General features: G+C 49.0%; 1 protein-coding gene across 2 annotated transcripts in view; it reads right to left on the bottom strand.

The window, feature by feature from the left end:
- Window positions 1-15,335, bottom strand: part of PALLD (palladin, cytoskeletal associated protein) — a 382,354-nt gene that overhangs the window by 79,858 nt on the left and 287,161 nt on the right. The window contains exon 1 of one of the 2 annotated variants that reach the window (XM_022594849.3): window positions 5,806-5,895. The exons of the other annotated variant lie outside the window; for it this stretch is intronic. The gene's annotated coding sequence lies outside the window, so the exon portion shown is untranslated. Of the gene's footprint in view, window positions 1-5,805; window positions 5,896-15,335 lie in introns of those variants that run through there. 2 annotated transcript variants of the gene reach the window in all.

Below are 15,335 nucleotides of genomic sequence, written 5' to 3'. Positions count from 1 at the left end.
AAGGCATCCCTGCTGTCCTCAACCGAGGCACCACAAGGAGCAGTGAGGTCTGAGGTAGGTCGCTGCCGGAGAGTGACACAGAAGAGCACAAAATTAAGAGCTGTTTCATAGTCTAAGACTCGGGCTCAACACTGCAGAGACGAGATGAGCTCAGGAAGTAACGAGCCGTAGGTGGAACCGCTGTTTTAGGGACTCTAAGTGCCAGAGCACCCCAGTGGAGGGAGTGACTACCGTGATGATCAGGGTGGAGAGAAGATGTCTGACGACATTTCCGGGTCAGCGTGTAGGAGGCTGACTGCAGTCATTCAGCAAACACCGGCCACCGTCTACCAAGCGCAGGGCGTTCCTCCACGTAAGGGACACAAAGAAGACTAGCAGACGGCTCTCTCCTCGGGAGGTGGGGTTCTGGGGTCCAGGATACAGGAGTGTCGTCAGAACCCGACCTCAGGCAGACCCTGAGGGCACATCCCACCAGGCAGGTGAGTGTCACACCTCCTCTCCTCAAACGCCCAGCCCCGCCAAGGTGACGACCTACTTCCTATTTCACCGAAAACACAGGAAGCCCTCACTGCCGCGTCCACCCACACCTGCCCCCTGGCCCGCGGAGCCCGCCTTCTTTCTAGAACCGCAGAAGAGCCTCTGCCGTGTCCAGACCCCAGCCTGTCCTTCCGTCTCTCCTGACCTTTGACGGGCAAGGTGAAGCCCTCCATCCACGTTCCTGCATGCGTCCCCAGGCACCCGCTGGGGTATTTACAGGGACCCACAAAGGCAGTCCACACGACGACAGCGGCCGCTACGAAACACGAGGGTACCCGGAGAACGGGTGCTGTAACGCTCCCGGGCTCGCTCTGCCCGCGCACAGCCGCTCCTCTGCCCGAGCTCCTTCCCACCGGGCTGATCCCAGCCTCACTGCTGTCCCTCCTTCCTGGCTCTGTTTCCCCCAGCACAGGACTATCTGAAGCCCTGGATGTTTAGTTTGTTTCTCTATGGTGTGTCTCCCATCACTACAAGACAACCTGCACGAGGGCAGGGGTTGTTGCCTATTTGTCCATCTGGGTCCCTACTTTATTCCCAGAGTCCAGCCAACGGCCAGGCTACGGGGCTTGTTCAACAACAGCTGTCCAGCCCTGCCATTTCAGAGCTGTGTGGCTCTGGGCACATTCTTACCCTCCCGAAATCTCACTTGCATCCTTTTTAAGATGGGGGTGCTGATGGTACTTACTACATGGGACTGTGGTGACGACGAGACGACGTAAAGTGTGTTAAACATTTTAGCACATTTTCTGGTAGGAGGTAACTGCTCTATGGTATTTATCCTATCGTTATTCAGGATATTATAGGTGTACATCAGCATCTAAGTTGACCTGAAGTCTGTCCAGTCCCCAGGAGGTATTTGTTTGGGAATTTCGTGCACTGGCATCAAAAAGAAAAACAAAATGCCTGGAAGTTTGCTTTCTTGCTATTATTTAAGATTCCATTTAAAACCAACCCTGACTTGAAAAACACTGAACGGACAGCTCACGGTGCTAATGCTCAGGTTCTAGAGTAAAGATGATGTTCAGTAATTTAGTAAGGAAGTCATGTCACCCAGCAGGCAGCCCACGTCCACGGGCCATCAGAGCAGGTTCCCCGGCCCGGCTGATGGACCACGGGCCTCACCTCGGCCCTGTCACCCGTGTCCTTCCCCCTCTGGTGCCAGGTACTGCTGTCCCCACCCCCCAACTCTCTGGTTCCAGGCTGGGGGGTCTCCGTTAGCACGGGGGCAGTAGGAAAGGAAACGTATCTCTGTGTACCTTTATTTTGCCTTTAGGGTTTACACGGAAAAAGACAAGGTGGGGTCCTTCTTGCCATTGTTGCTGGCATTAAAAGTCATCTAAAAAAAAAAAAAATCAAGTTGGAGCTCTGAGTGCATTTTCCCACAAAACCATGTTATATATAATGGCTCCTTTCGATGACACTATGAGTAAAAAGCAGGATACTCTGACCTGTCCTGGAACCCAACCACAAACTGACATGGTTTCAATGAAAGGGCGTGTTCAGAGTTCCCAGCGAAGGATTTACAAACGCACATTCGAAATCCAGCCCAGGTGAAAGTGGAGGGTGCTGACCCTCAGGGGTCTGACAGTTTCACAAAGGCAGCACACGTGTCCTATGAGTCTCATGCACGTGGTCCAGTGCTACTTCCTTCCAATGTGGATGGGCACCAGGTCCCCGCTCTCTGATACCAGGAAACGTGGTAGAGAATGCTGCATGCCCTGCAGGGTCTGGGGAGTGACAGTTGCTTAACCAAGGTTCCTTCCTCCCTCCCTGCCCACTGGTGAGACTTCCGTGTCTATTCTTCTTACTTGGTTTTGTCTGTTTTGTTTTGTTTTTTTTAATTAATTAATTAATTAATTTATGGCCGCGTTGGGTCTTCGTTGCTGCGCGCGGGGCTTTCTCTAGTTGTGGCGAGTGGGGGCTACTCTTTGTTGCGGTGTGCGGGCTCCTCATTGTGGTGTCTTCTCTTGTTGTGGAGCATGGGCTCTAGGCGTGTGGGCTTCAGTAGTTGTGGCGCACGGGCTCAGTAGTTGTGGTGCACGGGCTCAGTAGTTGTGGCACACGGGCTTAGTTGCTCCACGGCATGTGGGATCTTCCTGGACCAGGGCTCGAAACCGTGTCCCCTGCCTTGGCAGACAGATTCTTAACCACTGTGCCACCAGGGAAGCCCCTTGTCTGTTTTCTTATGAGTCTATTTCTAACACTTCTATATGGAAAAAAAATTGCAAAGTTTTGCCAAAAATAAAAAAAAATGGTCATTTGCTCATTTCTTCTGGCTGACACATTTTGCCTGCAAATGGCAGCTTCTCCCTTAGGAGGAAATCTTTTCCATCAAGGAAGCCCTTCTGCCTTCCAAAAGCCCAGGCCAAGATGGACACCAGTATCGTTGCTTCCCGGAGGGGGAAGCTCTGGCAGCTGGTCGCCCTGCACTCCGTGTAAGAACTTGGAGCTGCATGAACCAACCACCCGAATTCTCAGCCTGCCTTCCGGTCCCTGTGATCCAAACACACAAGTAAGAGAGGCTCACCTAACTGGAACTGCGCGCGTCACCCGTCATGGTTGTCCCTAAAGCACACGAGCAGCAAGCAGTGAAGATGACTGCTCAGGGTGAAAGGCACCTTTAGGGGTCAGTGGGGCTGGGCCGAAAACTGTCCAGGGCACTGGCTTCAGGGGCCGTTTCTCCTTCCTGACCCCTCAGGCCCTCCTTCCTTCCCCTGTACCTCCCCACCTTCCCTACAAGGCTGGGCTAGCTCTCGCCAGTCCTACAGTCTCCTTGGAGGAAGCCTTTCTCATCCAGCATCGCTCATTCTTCATCCTTTGACACAATCTGATACAGAGCTTCCCAGTGAGCGAGTGCAACCCCGTGAGCGAGTGCAACCTCGCTTTCGTAGAGCAACCCGAGAGGCGGAAAGGGGATGGCCCGAGGACCTCACTCGACCTCCTACCACCCTGTGTCTCAGAACAACATTTGTGGAGTGAGCTACTGTGTGTGAACACAAGAACACGTTCACAGGAGACTGCAGTGCTCGTCAACGTATCTTTTTAGGGTCTACCTCCCCCATTTACTTGAAGAAGAGAGTCATTTTGCCAAATAAGAAATCGCATAGGCATTCTGAGAAGCACACTGAACTTCCATCACCTGATGTTTATCTGGATCTTCTGAAACAGCTGCTGAAAAAGCACATCCCGTGTTGATATGAAACTGTCTACAGGGAAACGTACGCAAAAGAGAAAGCAATGTCTAAAACATATTTTTACTGTTCCCAGTGACTGTGAAAAAAAAATCCGGAAAGTGGGGGAAGAAAAGCAACAGCGGTTTGGACAATCAACAGCTGTGTGACCAAATTAACAACTTCCTTTTGAAATGATGACTCCAGCACCTTGAGCAGTATGGACTCCTTGATAAGCTCCAAGAAATACTTTATACTTCAGTAATAATGAGTGATTTCAAAGATAGTAGAGTATAAGATTTACTACAGTCTAGGGAAAATATTTTGGGGAAAAAGAGCAACTATGCTCAAAAATAGTTATCAAGATTACAGCTCTTGAGAAAACAACACAGTAAAGTTTTTTAAAGCTCAACTGCAAGGCAATGCAGTAGGTTGTTCAACTCTTACTAAAAAGCTTTCAAAGTCAACGAAAACCCAGAGCCCACAAGCCTATAATGAAGCACCCCAGGGCTCCTATAACCAGGACACCGACCTCTTGCTTTCCAAGTCAGTGTTCTCACCTGGGAACACACTGGGTGTGCACTTATTACACCATTTCAAGCATGCAGGCTACTGGACCACACCAGCTGTCAGAATGTTATGATTCACGGGTTTCACAGCCACAGAAAACAGAGCCGTGTGATTGTCGACCACCTACCCCGAACTCTTCACCCAGAGCACCAAGTGTTCACACAGCCAAAAAGACGGTTAGGATGCCGGCGTGCTTGATTATTCGCTGTACGTGCCTAGTTTCTTAGTAATGGATGTGGTGTGGGCACCCGGCAACCCAGCCCAGTCCTTATTCAAAACCCCAAAACTAGAATTACTGTCAGATCAATCTTATTTTATATAAAATAAATAGAAGAAATAAAAAACATAGCTTAGAGATTAGCTGGAAAATGTGTTGATTATATATTGATTATATACCTCCTGCCTATTTGTGATACACCCACTGTTAAGGATGGACTAACCACGTGACTTGCTCTCTCTTCAGGTCGGACTCCGGACTCTTCCAATCGCTCCAACGCACGGGGACCCCTACTCTCACCCGCAACAACGCAAACCCACGTGAACAGACCAGGGAAAAAATAAAATTCACTCAAACCTCTCATCACTAAGTCAAAGTCCCCCAGCTCTTGAAAGAAAGAGTCTTCTTCCGTTGGGGATGGAGGAACACCGCACGAAGCGGCTACCTCTGCACTGTGAGCTCAGAAACATCCCCTACCCCAGTCCCCGATGACCCCGGCCAGTTCTTCCTCAGACAGTAGCAGTACTGCGACGGGACCCCTCATAACACCAACCGAGAAAATGTCCTCCACGGCAGAGCTGGGCAGAGTTTCCGAGGCTGCTGGGACCGCTGCTGAGCCTGGGGGGCGGGGCGTCGGGGGCGGCATCCCGAGGGCAGGTCGCCCGGCAACCGAGCCTTCCCGCCTCCCAGGCGAGGGTCTGTCCACTCGGCCCCTCCCTGGGGCCGCAGGGCACACGCAGCTCGGGCTGGCTCGGCTCCCGGGGCCCGGGGTCGGATGAGCTCCGCGCGCAGGGAGCCCCGGACCGCCGTACTCCGCGCCCCGGAGCCCCGCACGCTCGCCGCCCCGAAGGGAAGCCAGACCCGGGCGGCGGGACCGGAGCCGCGGGGGGCGCTGCCCGAGGGCCGCCGGCTCCGCGCCCCGCGCGCAGGCCACCCGGCCTCGCCGCTCCCCCAGGCCGGCGCCCACCCCCACTCCGTGCGCGGAGAGCACCAGCGCCCCGCAGAGAGAAGGGTGTGGGGGTGCGGGGCTCGGGAGGGACGGACCCCCTCACCACACCCCGCCGATGGCAGGAGGAGATCACCGCCCGCCCCCTCCCCGCCAGCTCTGCCGGCCGTGGTCTGGGGCAGCCTAGCCTCTCCGGCCCCAGCACGGTCCGAGGCGCCCAAGCCCCTCTGGAGCCAAGCTCTCTGCGCCGCTCTCCAACCGCAGGGCAGGGAGGGCTCCGCCAGGGGCCGCGGGGGGGCGGGAACGCGGGGCTGCTGCCCGCCGGCCCCCTTTTCCTCCCCTACCCCACCCCCACACCGCCCTACCTGCCGTCCGGCCGTGCCCCGCCGCTCCGGGACCCCCAGCGTGCCGGGAGGACCCGCCGTGGACCGCGCGCCAGACTGGACGCCTCTGCGACTCTGGAGGCCTGACGCCCCGCCCGCGCGCCGGGGCAATAAGAGTCCACGGGGCCGCGAGGGCGGGGAGGGGGCGGGGCAGCCTGGGCCGAGTTGGGGGGAGGGGAGAGGAGGGGGGGCGAGAGGAGGGGAGAAGGGGGAAGGGAGAAGCGGGCTGCCCGGCAGGTTGGCCGCGCGCCCGTCCCCAGTCCCCACCTCCCGGGTAGCAGCCCCCGCCCCAGGCAGCACCTGGACGAACGGGCTTTCCCGGAACTTCCAGGAGGGATGGATAACGGGAAAGAGTTTAACTTTTTTTCTAGGCCAGTAGGGATGTTGGCTGCATGTCGGATGATTTGCCCCAGGTTTTGGGTTTTCTCGTTTCTGGACTAAGAAGTAAAGTCCAGGACCTCTGCTCCAGGACAGCATTCCAGCGGGATGGAGTGAAACCCGGCGGAGGCGGGGGCGGCCCGGGAAGAAGGGGCTGCGGGCGTCGGGCAGGGCCGGTGGGTCGGAGCCCAGCTCCTGCGCGCCATCAGGTACCATCAGAAAGACTGTGCAGCACTTAAATCCCAAAGCATACTGATCGTGTGGAATACTTCTTTCTTTTTTAAGGAAGAGAGAGGATAATTTCTACATTTCCACGAAGTTTTACTCTGTTCCGCTTGTAAATGAGTAACTGAATTGCGGGGCCCTGAGGGTAAGAAGCGCAAGGCGTTCTGGTTTAGCAACGGTGCCTATCTTGTGCTCTTCTGTCGTAAACTTCTAGAGGCCCTGAGTCACTCGGAAGTTTCTATAGAACTGTTTTCAAGGAGAAAATGGACTCATTAATTCCACAATTAATTTCTTATGTAAAGTGTGTGACTTCCTGTGGGCTTAACCCTAAGTCCAGGTCGGCGACTTCTCCTTTCACTAACCCAGCTCAGGACGCCCCTGGCTCCGCACATCCCCTACAGTTGGGTTAGCAGTTATTTCTGGCCTGTTCCTCCTACACCGCGTACTCCTTGACCATCAAGTCCATATCTCCTCTACACACCACGAACTGTCACGAACATGAATGGATGAATGCTAATAGATTGCATATATTGAACACCCATGGTTGTGTCCAGCCCTTTCTGTAAAATGGTCACCAAGAAAACGCCAGTAGATGTCATCTAGGTTTGAATGCCAGTGGCCACAGTAACTAGTCTAGTAATTCTATCCCCGTCTTCAGTATTAATATCAAACAATAGGGTTTCTGGGTTCACAGCCCTGAGACAGAGATTCTACGTCTCTCTCTCTCCCAGAAATAGTGTTAATGATTTTTAGATTAAAAATGATGTCTGTAAAATACTCAAAACAGTAAACCCAAAGAGGATGGTTCCCTGTGATTCAACCCTCAGAGATAAACATTGTTAACAGCCTGCAGTATCCTCTTCCAGACTTTTCTGTTTGTGCATTTCAACACGTATTCAACACACAGATTAGATCATCATTTCCATATGATTCTGTAAACTACTTCTTTTTTAACCTACAATATGCCATAGTCATCTTTCCAGGTCTACTACAAGGCATTATTCTCTTTTCAATTTCTGCAAGGAACAGGGGTAAAAAGCTCAGTACGTCACTGTTTAACTTTGCTTTCCTTTCAAGTTTTGATGTGCTCACTCCCGGGCAAGTGGCCATTAGGGCCGCAAGAATGACATCAGTGGTGCCCTGCAGGGTTTTCCAGGAGGCTGCACTTGACATTCTGAAGTGGGAGTTAGGACTTGGTGATCTGTGCCATTAACTGTGGAAGTCTGTAGTCCTAAAACATTTTCATAGCAAGGGGATTAATCTGATGAATGTTAAAGCTACAGTTCTTAAGTGTTGTGAGTTTATGATTTAGGAGTCCGTTCTCAACGTAAGCGCAGAAAGAATGAAATGGATAAGGCTGAGTGACCAGCACCACAAGCTTGGGAGAGTGTGTAGGAGGAACTAGACCCAGGGGGTTGGTGAACTACCAGGAAACATCCAATTCCTCTCCTCTCCAGAGGCAGCAAGGAAGGATGACCCAGAGATCCGCCATCACTGCCTTACTGCTACCTATTATAGGAGCCCAGAAATGTCAAGCAGTTTCTACTTCTCACAGGTCAGATCCGGGAGGATTTCAGAACTGGTGCAAAACACTAAGTCTTTTAATGCTTTCAACTTTTAAAGATTTTAAGCGTGCAGTGGGGGAGGCGTGGGTACATCTTATATATCACTTTGGCAAGTCCAAGATTTGTGACAACTGTTATCAGTACTGATAGGAATCCTGCCAAGCTTGAAAAGAACATGCATCCCCTTGTGTACTCCGAGGATCCTGAGCAGCAACCTTCTTAGATTTTCTCCTCTCTCTCCCTGAGCAAAAACTTAGAGCTCTGTGGCTTTAGGGCAACAGGAAGGGGTGGAGAACACACCTGCATCCACTCATACCCCCCAGGAGCTGCACTCCGGGACTCCCACTGGCCCCCGGGAGCATCTGGCAGAATCTCCTCTAAGGTTCCTGTCTCCAGGGTCACTTTTGCACACTTGGGCTCCAACACCTATGGCTTCAAACGTGCACATTTAATCTGAGATGAAGTAATTTGCTCAACTGTCTGTTTGGGGAGGAGCGTGGAATGGGTGAAGTTAATCCTTCAAATCATTCCTTGTTTCTCCTTTTCACATTCTCAGGAAAAGAATGAAGCTCAGGGTGGTTAAAAACTAAAATGGCAGCGAAAGACAGCTCAAAACAAATGGTACTCACTGAACAGACAAGGGAAGCCAGCCACAGAGACCTGACAGCTGGCAGGGAGCACACGGCCCCTACCTCAAACATGCTCGGCATCGGTGACATTTTATAAAGTGGATACGATGAGCAAATCAAATCCATGCCTTCTCACCAAATGTCCACTAGAAAAACTACCACCACAAGTCACAGCGCCCAGCCACGCTTTTCTAACATGTAAAGCCAAAATCTACATTCTCCTTCCTTTTATTTACAGGTATTAGTATATCTTCAGGCATTTTGCTTAAAATAATATTTTAATGAAAAGTACCAAAACCTTGAGATTTTCTCAGAAGATTCTTGGCCAGTGGGCTGGCACGTATTTCCAACCGAGGGATCGATGGTGAATATAACAGATGTTCTGATAGCAATTCAGCGTAAGGGTCTATTTCCACTCACTTCTGGTGCTTTGATATTATTTTTAAAAATCTGTGGATTTAGCTCTTGCTGTATTTTTAAAAGGTACAAGATCTTGTCTCAGTGGCCCATTTCTTCAGTTGTAGACATTACTTTTGCAAGGAATCCCACCCCATTCAGCAAACAAGAACAGACTAGGAAAATGGTAGAGCAGTTACTGACTTTACCTGATACTGGTTCCAGCTAATATTATTTTTCAGAAAATGTTTCTGAGAGGAGAAGGCTTAAGATCACCTTTCATTCTATTCATGTTTAAAATGAGCACCCTCAAGAAGCCTTGGACCACTTTGAATCTGCACTCTTTGTAATTAATTGCAGCATTTTTAAAGAAACATATCTGTTTCCGTATCAACAACTACCAAATTATTTTAACGAAAGTGCGAAATCTTTAAAAACGTGGGTCTTCTCAGGAGGCTCAGCCCCGTGCACTATCTGACCATGAATGTGGACTCCTGGGGGAGAAGGAAAGGGCAAACCTCCAAGGACAATTCATACTTTCAACATAAAAACAGAGTGTGTATCCCACTGGCCAAGATAACTTTCTGGCTCTTTGGTTTGTACATAACTTTTTCTTAAGGGCAGGGAGAAAGGCCAAGGGGAAAACAAAGGGGATTGTTTGTACTTGTGTAAAAGTGACTAGAGCCCAGTGGACGTAAAATACTAAGTGAGAGGGAACATGGTCCCCAGAAGGGCTGCAGTCATGGAGGTTAAAGAAAGATCGTGAAGTTGTAAACAAAAGAACAGGTTGAGTTTGCCAGAGCAAACTAGGCCTTGAACCTGCAAAGGACTCCAGGGGAATCACAGATTCAGACCAGCGGGGGCCTGAGGAAGGGTGCCCGAAAGGGCTGGGCTCTGGAGACAGTATGGGCCGGGTCCATCCAAGGCTGCTGCCATGACCTTGAACTCACAGAGCTCCTGTGCTCTCATCTGTAAAGTGGAGGAAAGGCATTTCCCTCGGCCTGCCTAAAAGAAGATAAATGAGATGCTGCCTGGGCAACCGTAACACAGTGCTCAGCACATGGTGGGTGGCCTTGGTTTTCTTGCCCCTTTAATGTGTATGTTTATATCTTTACAGTATCTAAGGAATTTTTTTTTTTTTTTTTTTTTTTTACAGAACACAGTACTTAGGAGCAGAGTAAAAAGTAATAATCTGATATGATGCTGGTCATTTCACACACATTCTCCCATTGTATATGCCTGTACAACCCATGGGAGGTATGGCTGTTACCATCACGCCCCCTTCATGGAGGGCAGTGACCACAGAGAAGTTAGTAACCTGCCCAAGGACACAGAGCAGGTCAGGGGAGAAGCAACAGCATAAACTGTTGAGTCCAGAAGCCAAACTCCAGGGATTCTTAACTCTGGAGTGAAAAGTACATACACATGGCAAGTCCCTTAACAACCTCGGGACACTAAGATCTCCATTAGTGAATCGTTCTCACCAAGTTGCATTGTGCGCAAGAACGTCTGCTTGACTTGAAATAGTTCAGGCAGCTCTAAACATGTCCTGCTTCACCCACAGAAGAATCTGACTCATTACTGAGTATCCTCTTCCAAATCAAATGAGTTATGCTGGCTCCGATGGAATCACCACAGATTCCACACGGATTACTGAAAAGGCAGAGTGAAAAGTAGGCATTCGCCTTTTTCTGTGACTCTCCCGAGTGAATGATGAAATACTGCTATGAGCTGGCTTGTTAGTTTGACTCTATCCTGCGTAAGAAAAACCTTCAGCTGAGTCCTATAAATGTAGTCACTGAAAACAGACACATAGGCCATAATGTCACATTTTATATTAATCGCAGTGGCAGTTCATGAAGTTACGGGTGAGATTTCTCTTAATACTGTTACCTCTGGTGACACCCTAACAAGGAATCTTGTGTTGCTTTTCGTGCAGCTTCCTTTGGATGCTTTGAAAACCTGCGGACCAGCCATCATTCAACTGTTGCTCCCAGAAATACAGGATGTCAAACAACCTGGTGACGGATCTGCTGTGGGTGGTGCCATGGAAACCAAGGAGCCCAACAGGGTGTAGCCGGGGCCACGTGTACAGCGAGGAAAAGAGGGCTGTTTCCCACCCCTGAAACCCTCACTCTACCGAATCTGTCGCTTCCTCAACTGGAGTATCCATCCATTCCCTTGAATTAATAAGCTAATCTTCTGGCTCAAATGAATGGGATTATGTTATCTGAAGTGCTTAATTTTCTTCCTTCGGGAAGTACACAGGAATTTGCTTGGGTGCTGCAGGGAAAGGCTTTCTAGCAGAGATTTCCACCTACTAAGAGGATCGTTGAGATTATTTTATGGCACAGATCTTTGACACAAAAAATGTGCAAACCTAGACTCTGGTACTGAAAAGGACGGAAGAGAGAGCGATAAGGGTAAGTCAAATATTCTAATTAAAGTTTCTCTAAGAATAGAAATTTAATAGATACATTTTATACTGGAAAATCCCCTGACTGTATACCCTAAGACACATAGAGCAAATATTTGGTAACATCGGGAATTTAAGAAATTAATTTATCTGTATATAGTTTATGTGACTGATCGTTAAAACAACTGACTTAATATTGATACTGCCTGTTATGGGCCCCTGATACAACGAAGTACTAGATTTCAAGAGAAAAAAAATCAAGACTTTTCCCTAAGATTCCATTAGGTATAAGGAATATTCCCATTGTTCCAAAGAATTGAGATCACTGTTCTTATATCAGTGTATCATCTTTTTCGCTTTGCTGATACTAACCTTAGAAAGAGTTAACCGATTTTGAGGTAATTTGGTCACATAATGGGATGATATCGTATCTTCAAAGAATGAGTCAAAGAACCGAGTGGCCCAGCAGTGTTTTCAGATGGATTTTTTTTTTTTATAATATGCAATGAATTGTGATGAAATGTGGCACATGAAGCATCTAAACAGAGAAGGCTGTGCTGACGGAAACTGGAGTTTAGGGCGCCCGTTTTAAAGTTGTACACAGTGCTCTGTGTGAAATAGATAACCAATGAGGACCTACTGTACAGCACAGGGAACTCTGCTCAATACTCTCTAATAACCTAAATGGGAAAAGATTTTGAAAAAGAATAGATACACATATGTGTATAACTGAATTACTTTGCTGTACGCCTGAAACTAACACCATGTTGTTAATCAACCAGACTCCAATATAAAATAAAAAATTTTTTAAAAAGATTAAAGGGTTTCCCTGGTGGCACAGTGGTTGAGAGTCCGCCTGCCGATGCAGGGGACACGGGTTCGTGCCCCGGTCCGGGAAGATCCCACATGCCGCGGAACGGCTGGGCCCGTGAGCCATGGCCGCTGAGCCTGTGCGTCCGGAGCCTGTGCTCCGCAACGGGAGAGGCCGCAACAGTGAGAGGCCCGCGTACTGCCAAAAAAAAAAAAAAAAAAGATTAAAGAGAAAGAAAAGCCTCAGTTTTCTCATCTATAAAATGAAGACACTATTATCTTCCTTGCATGATTGATGCAAAGATTAAATGAGTGTAAGTAAACACCTAAAAACAAACAAATAAAAATGTTGTAATTTCGGAGCAAAGTTGACAAAGTGAGATTTAGAAAGTAAAGTTTTCAATGCAAGAAAAGCAGGAAGACAGCATCCACCATAAAGACTAACTTCAGCCCTACCTCCTTCAGACCAAGCCTCTGCAAAGCACAACCTCAATATTAAAAAGCCTCGCTGGAGATGGATGTATTAGCGACGGGTCTAGACACATCTCAGCCACTGTTGCTCTCAGGTCCTGAGCCGACAGGCGGCAGTGTTAGATTCCGCCTTCCCTCGTGCGCGGCGGGCAGAAACCTGGCCCAACTTTGTTGCCACTGTGCCCTTGTGACACCCTACAAAGCCTCTGTCCCAGCAGTGGATGGACTGGCCGGACAGAAGTTCTCCTCTCAGATCGGCTCCATTTCAGAGCTCAGAGGCGCATCGCAGGGGGATTCATTTGGGATTCAGTGCCCTGCCTCGGGGTCAACATGCCACGGCCCAGTGAGCAGCCCAGCGGGGCGTGCTGGCCGGGCCAGGAGGTGGTACTTACGGAGAAAGGGATCACCCAGTCCTCAACCCCCCTTTTGCTCGGAGAGAAGCATCTAGAAAAACAGAAGTGGAAGGGAGCTAGTTCTGGGTTACAAGGAGGGCAGCTGTGGTCAGGACGGTCATTGTCTGTAATCTTGGGCAGGGCCAGCTCGTCCGACAGTGGGTGCCAGGGCTCAGGACCACACACTTGTGGCAGCCCACAAAATTTTTTAAAAAATTTTAGATAATTTTAAACTCGGAAGAAAAAGAAATGAACATAAATGACCGTCGTCGTGATGACTATATAATAGTGAATCCAGCCTGGATTCCATCCATCTTTATGCCAATGCTGTTATCAAATATAATTCTAATTTTTTTTTTAATGGAGAAAGGGACCCACGAAGGCAGAAGAGTCTGGGGCCCACGAAAGTCCCAATGTAGCCCTAACTGTCGATCGTCTGCGCCCTGCACACTTTCATTGGTTGTAAAGCACGTCTGCCCCCTCGCCTCCTTTCAGGGCTGTACTGTGTGTGAACCTAAGGCAGTAGGCGTCGCACATTTTTAAAAGAAGAAAACAGGTCCTATGTTCTCAGGCTCCTTACCATCTAAGCGGGCGGACAGCGTCAGCTGTTAACAACTGGTGCTTTGCAGCCGCTCATTCATGTGAACGTTTCTCCCACTGAGGGTGAGTTACTGGCGCGTAGGGGAGGCCCAATCGTCAGTTCATTGGGACACCCTTAAAAGGCTTAACTGAAAGCTTGATGCATTTAGAAGCTGGACATCCTTGGGTCTTGTCTGGAGAAGGAGGGAGGGCCAGGTTGAGGGTGGCAGGTGTGCCCCAGACCCCTGCGTGGCCCCCGATGCCATGTCTCCTGGAAGCCCTACCCATCCTGGGTTGGTCCACCTCATCTGCAGATGTTCTGCTTTTCACTTTTAAATCCCTCAAGAGTCCCTTTTCAATTTCAACTTGTTCGTGGTGTTTAGAGAGCACTTCCGCTACCAAAACACCACCTCTATTCGGTAAAACAATTCTAAGCTTGGTCCCTTGTCACCATGTACCTATTCGGATGACTGATTTATTTTATCTTTTCCGGCTTTATTAAAGTATAATTGACAAATAAAAAATTTTACTTGCTTAAGGGGTACAATGTGATGTAACTGTGTGTAATGACGACCATGATCAAGCTAAGTAACACACCATCACCTCGTGTGTGTGTTTGCACGCATGCGCGCGCAAAATATACGTACACCAGGCTTTAAATATAACAAAAGATCTCATCCAGTCCTAAGTCCTCTTGGAAATGAGGTCTTTAGGGAAAAAAGTCCCTTAGTTTCCTGGTCTCCTTGTCTGCTCAGTGGAGGGGTTGGATGGTGTGATCCCTAAGGGCTGTCTTCAGCGGGATGGTCCTGGGGTCAGGCCCAAGGTCAACCCACTCTGGCCTGGGTGTAGGTAGGACTTTTGTAGCAACTCTTCCAGGGGGTGTTGGGGTATAGCAGAGAGCAAGGGTCTTCAGTGACAATCCACTGAGAAGTGACAAAAAAAGACTAAAACCTCTCCTTATGTTTATCTGATCCTTTAAATATTTGCATCTTTGTGTATATTTTTAATATATGCAACATAATACACGTATGTATTTTACATATACAGGTATGTGTACATATACCTATATATGTATATATACGCACAGACAAACCTCAGAGATACTGTGGCTTCGGTTCCAGACCTCAGCAATAAAGTGAATATTGCAGTAAAGCGAGTGACAGGAACCTTTTGGTTCCCCAGTGCATATAACAGTTATGTTTACACTATACTGCGGTCTGTCAAGCGTGCAATAGCATTGTGCCTCACAAACAATGTTCCTACCTTAATTTAAAAATACTTCATTGCTAAAAAAGGCTAACCATCATCGGACAACGCAGGGCTGCCACAAACCTTCAGTTTGTAAAAAAAAACAGCCTACCTGTGAAGCACGGTAAAGCAGAGCACAATAAAATGAGGTCTGCCTGCACAAACAAAGTATTTTACGAAAGGGGACGAACGACCCAAAAAACTTAGTATCCCGTGGTTTGACGGTACAGCATATACAAAGTATTTTACGAAAGGGGACGAACGACCCAAAAAACTTAGTATCCCGTGGTTTGACGGTACAAAGAAATATGGAAGCGATGCCATCCACCAGGTGACACGTGGCAGAGGGCTGGCTTGGAACACCCATCTCTAGGGTCAGCTTAGAGCTTCAAACGTGCAAATT

The sequence above is a fragment of the Delphinapterus leucas genome, chromosome 6 (genome assembly GCF_059928025.1).
Source record: "Delphinapterus leucas isolate spDelLeu-1000000601 "Yukka" chromosome 6, BTC_Dleu_Yukka2, whole genome shotgun sequence".
Lineage (NCBI taxonomy): Eukaryota > Metazoa > Chordata > Mammalia > Artiodactyla > Monodontidae > Delphinapterus > Delphinapterus leucas.
This window is presented reverse-complemented; position numbering and strand designations above follow the sequence as displayed.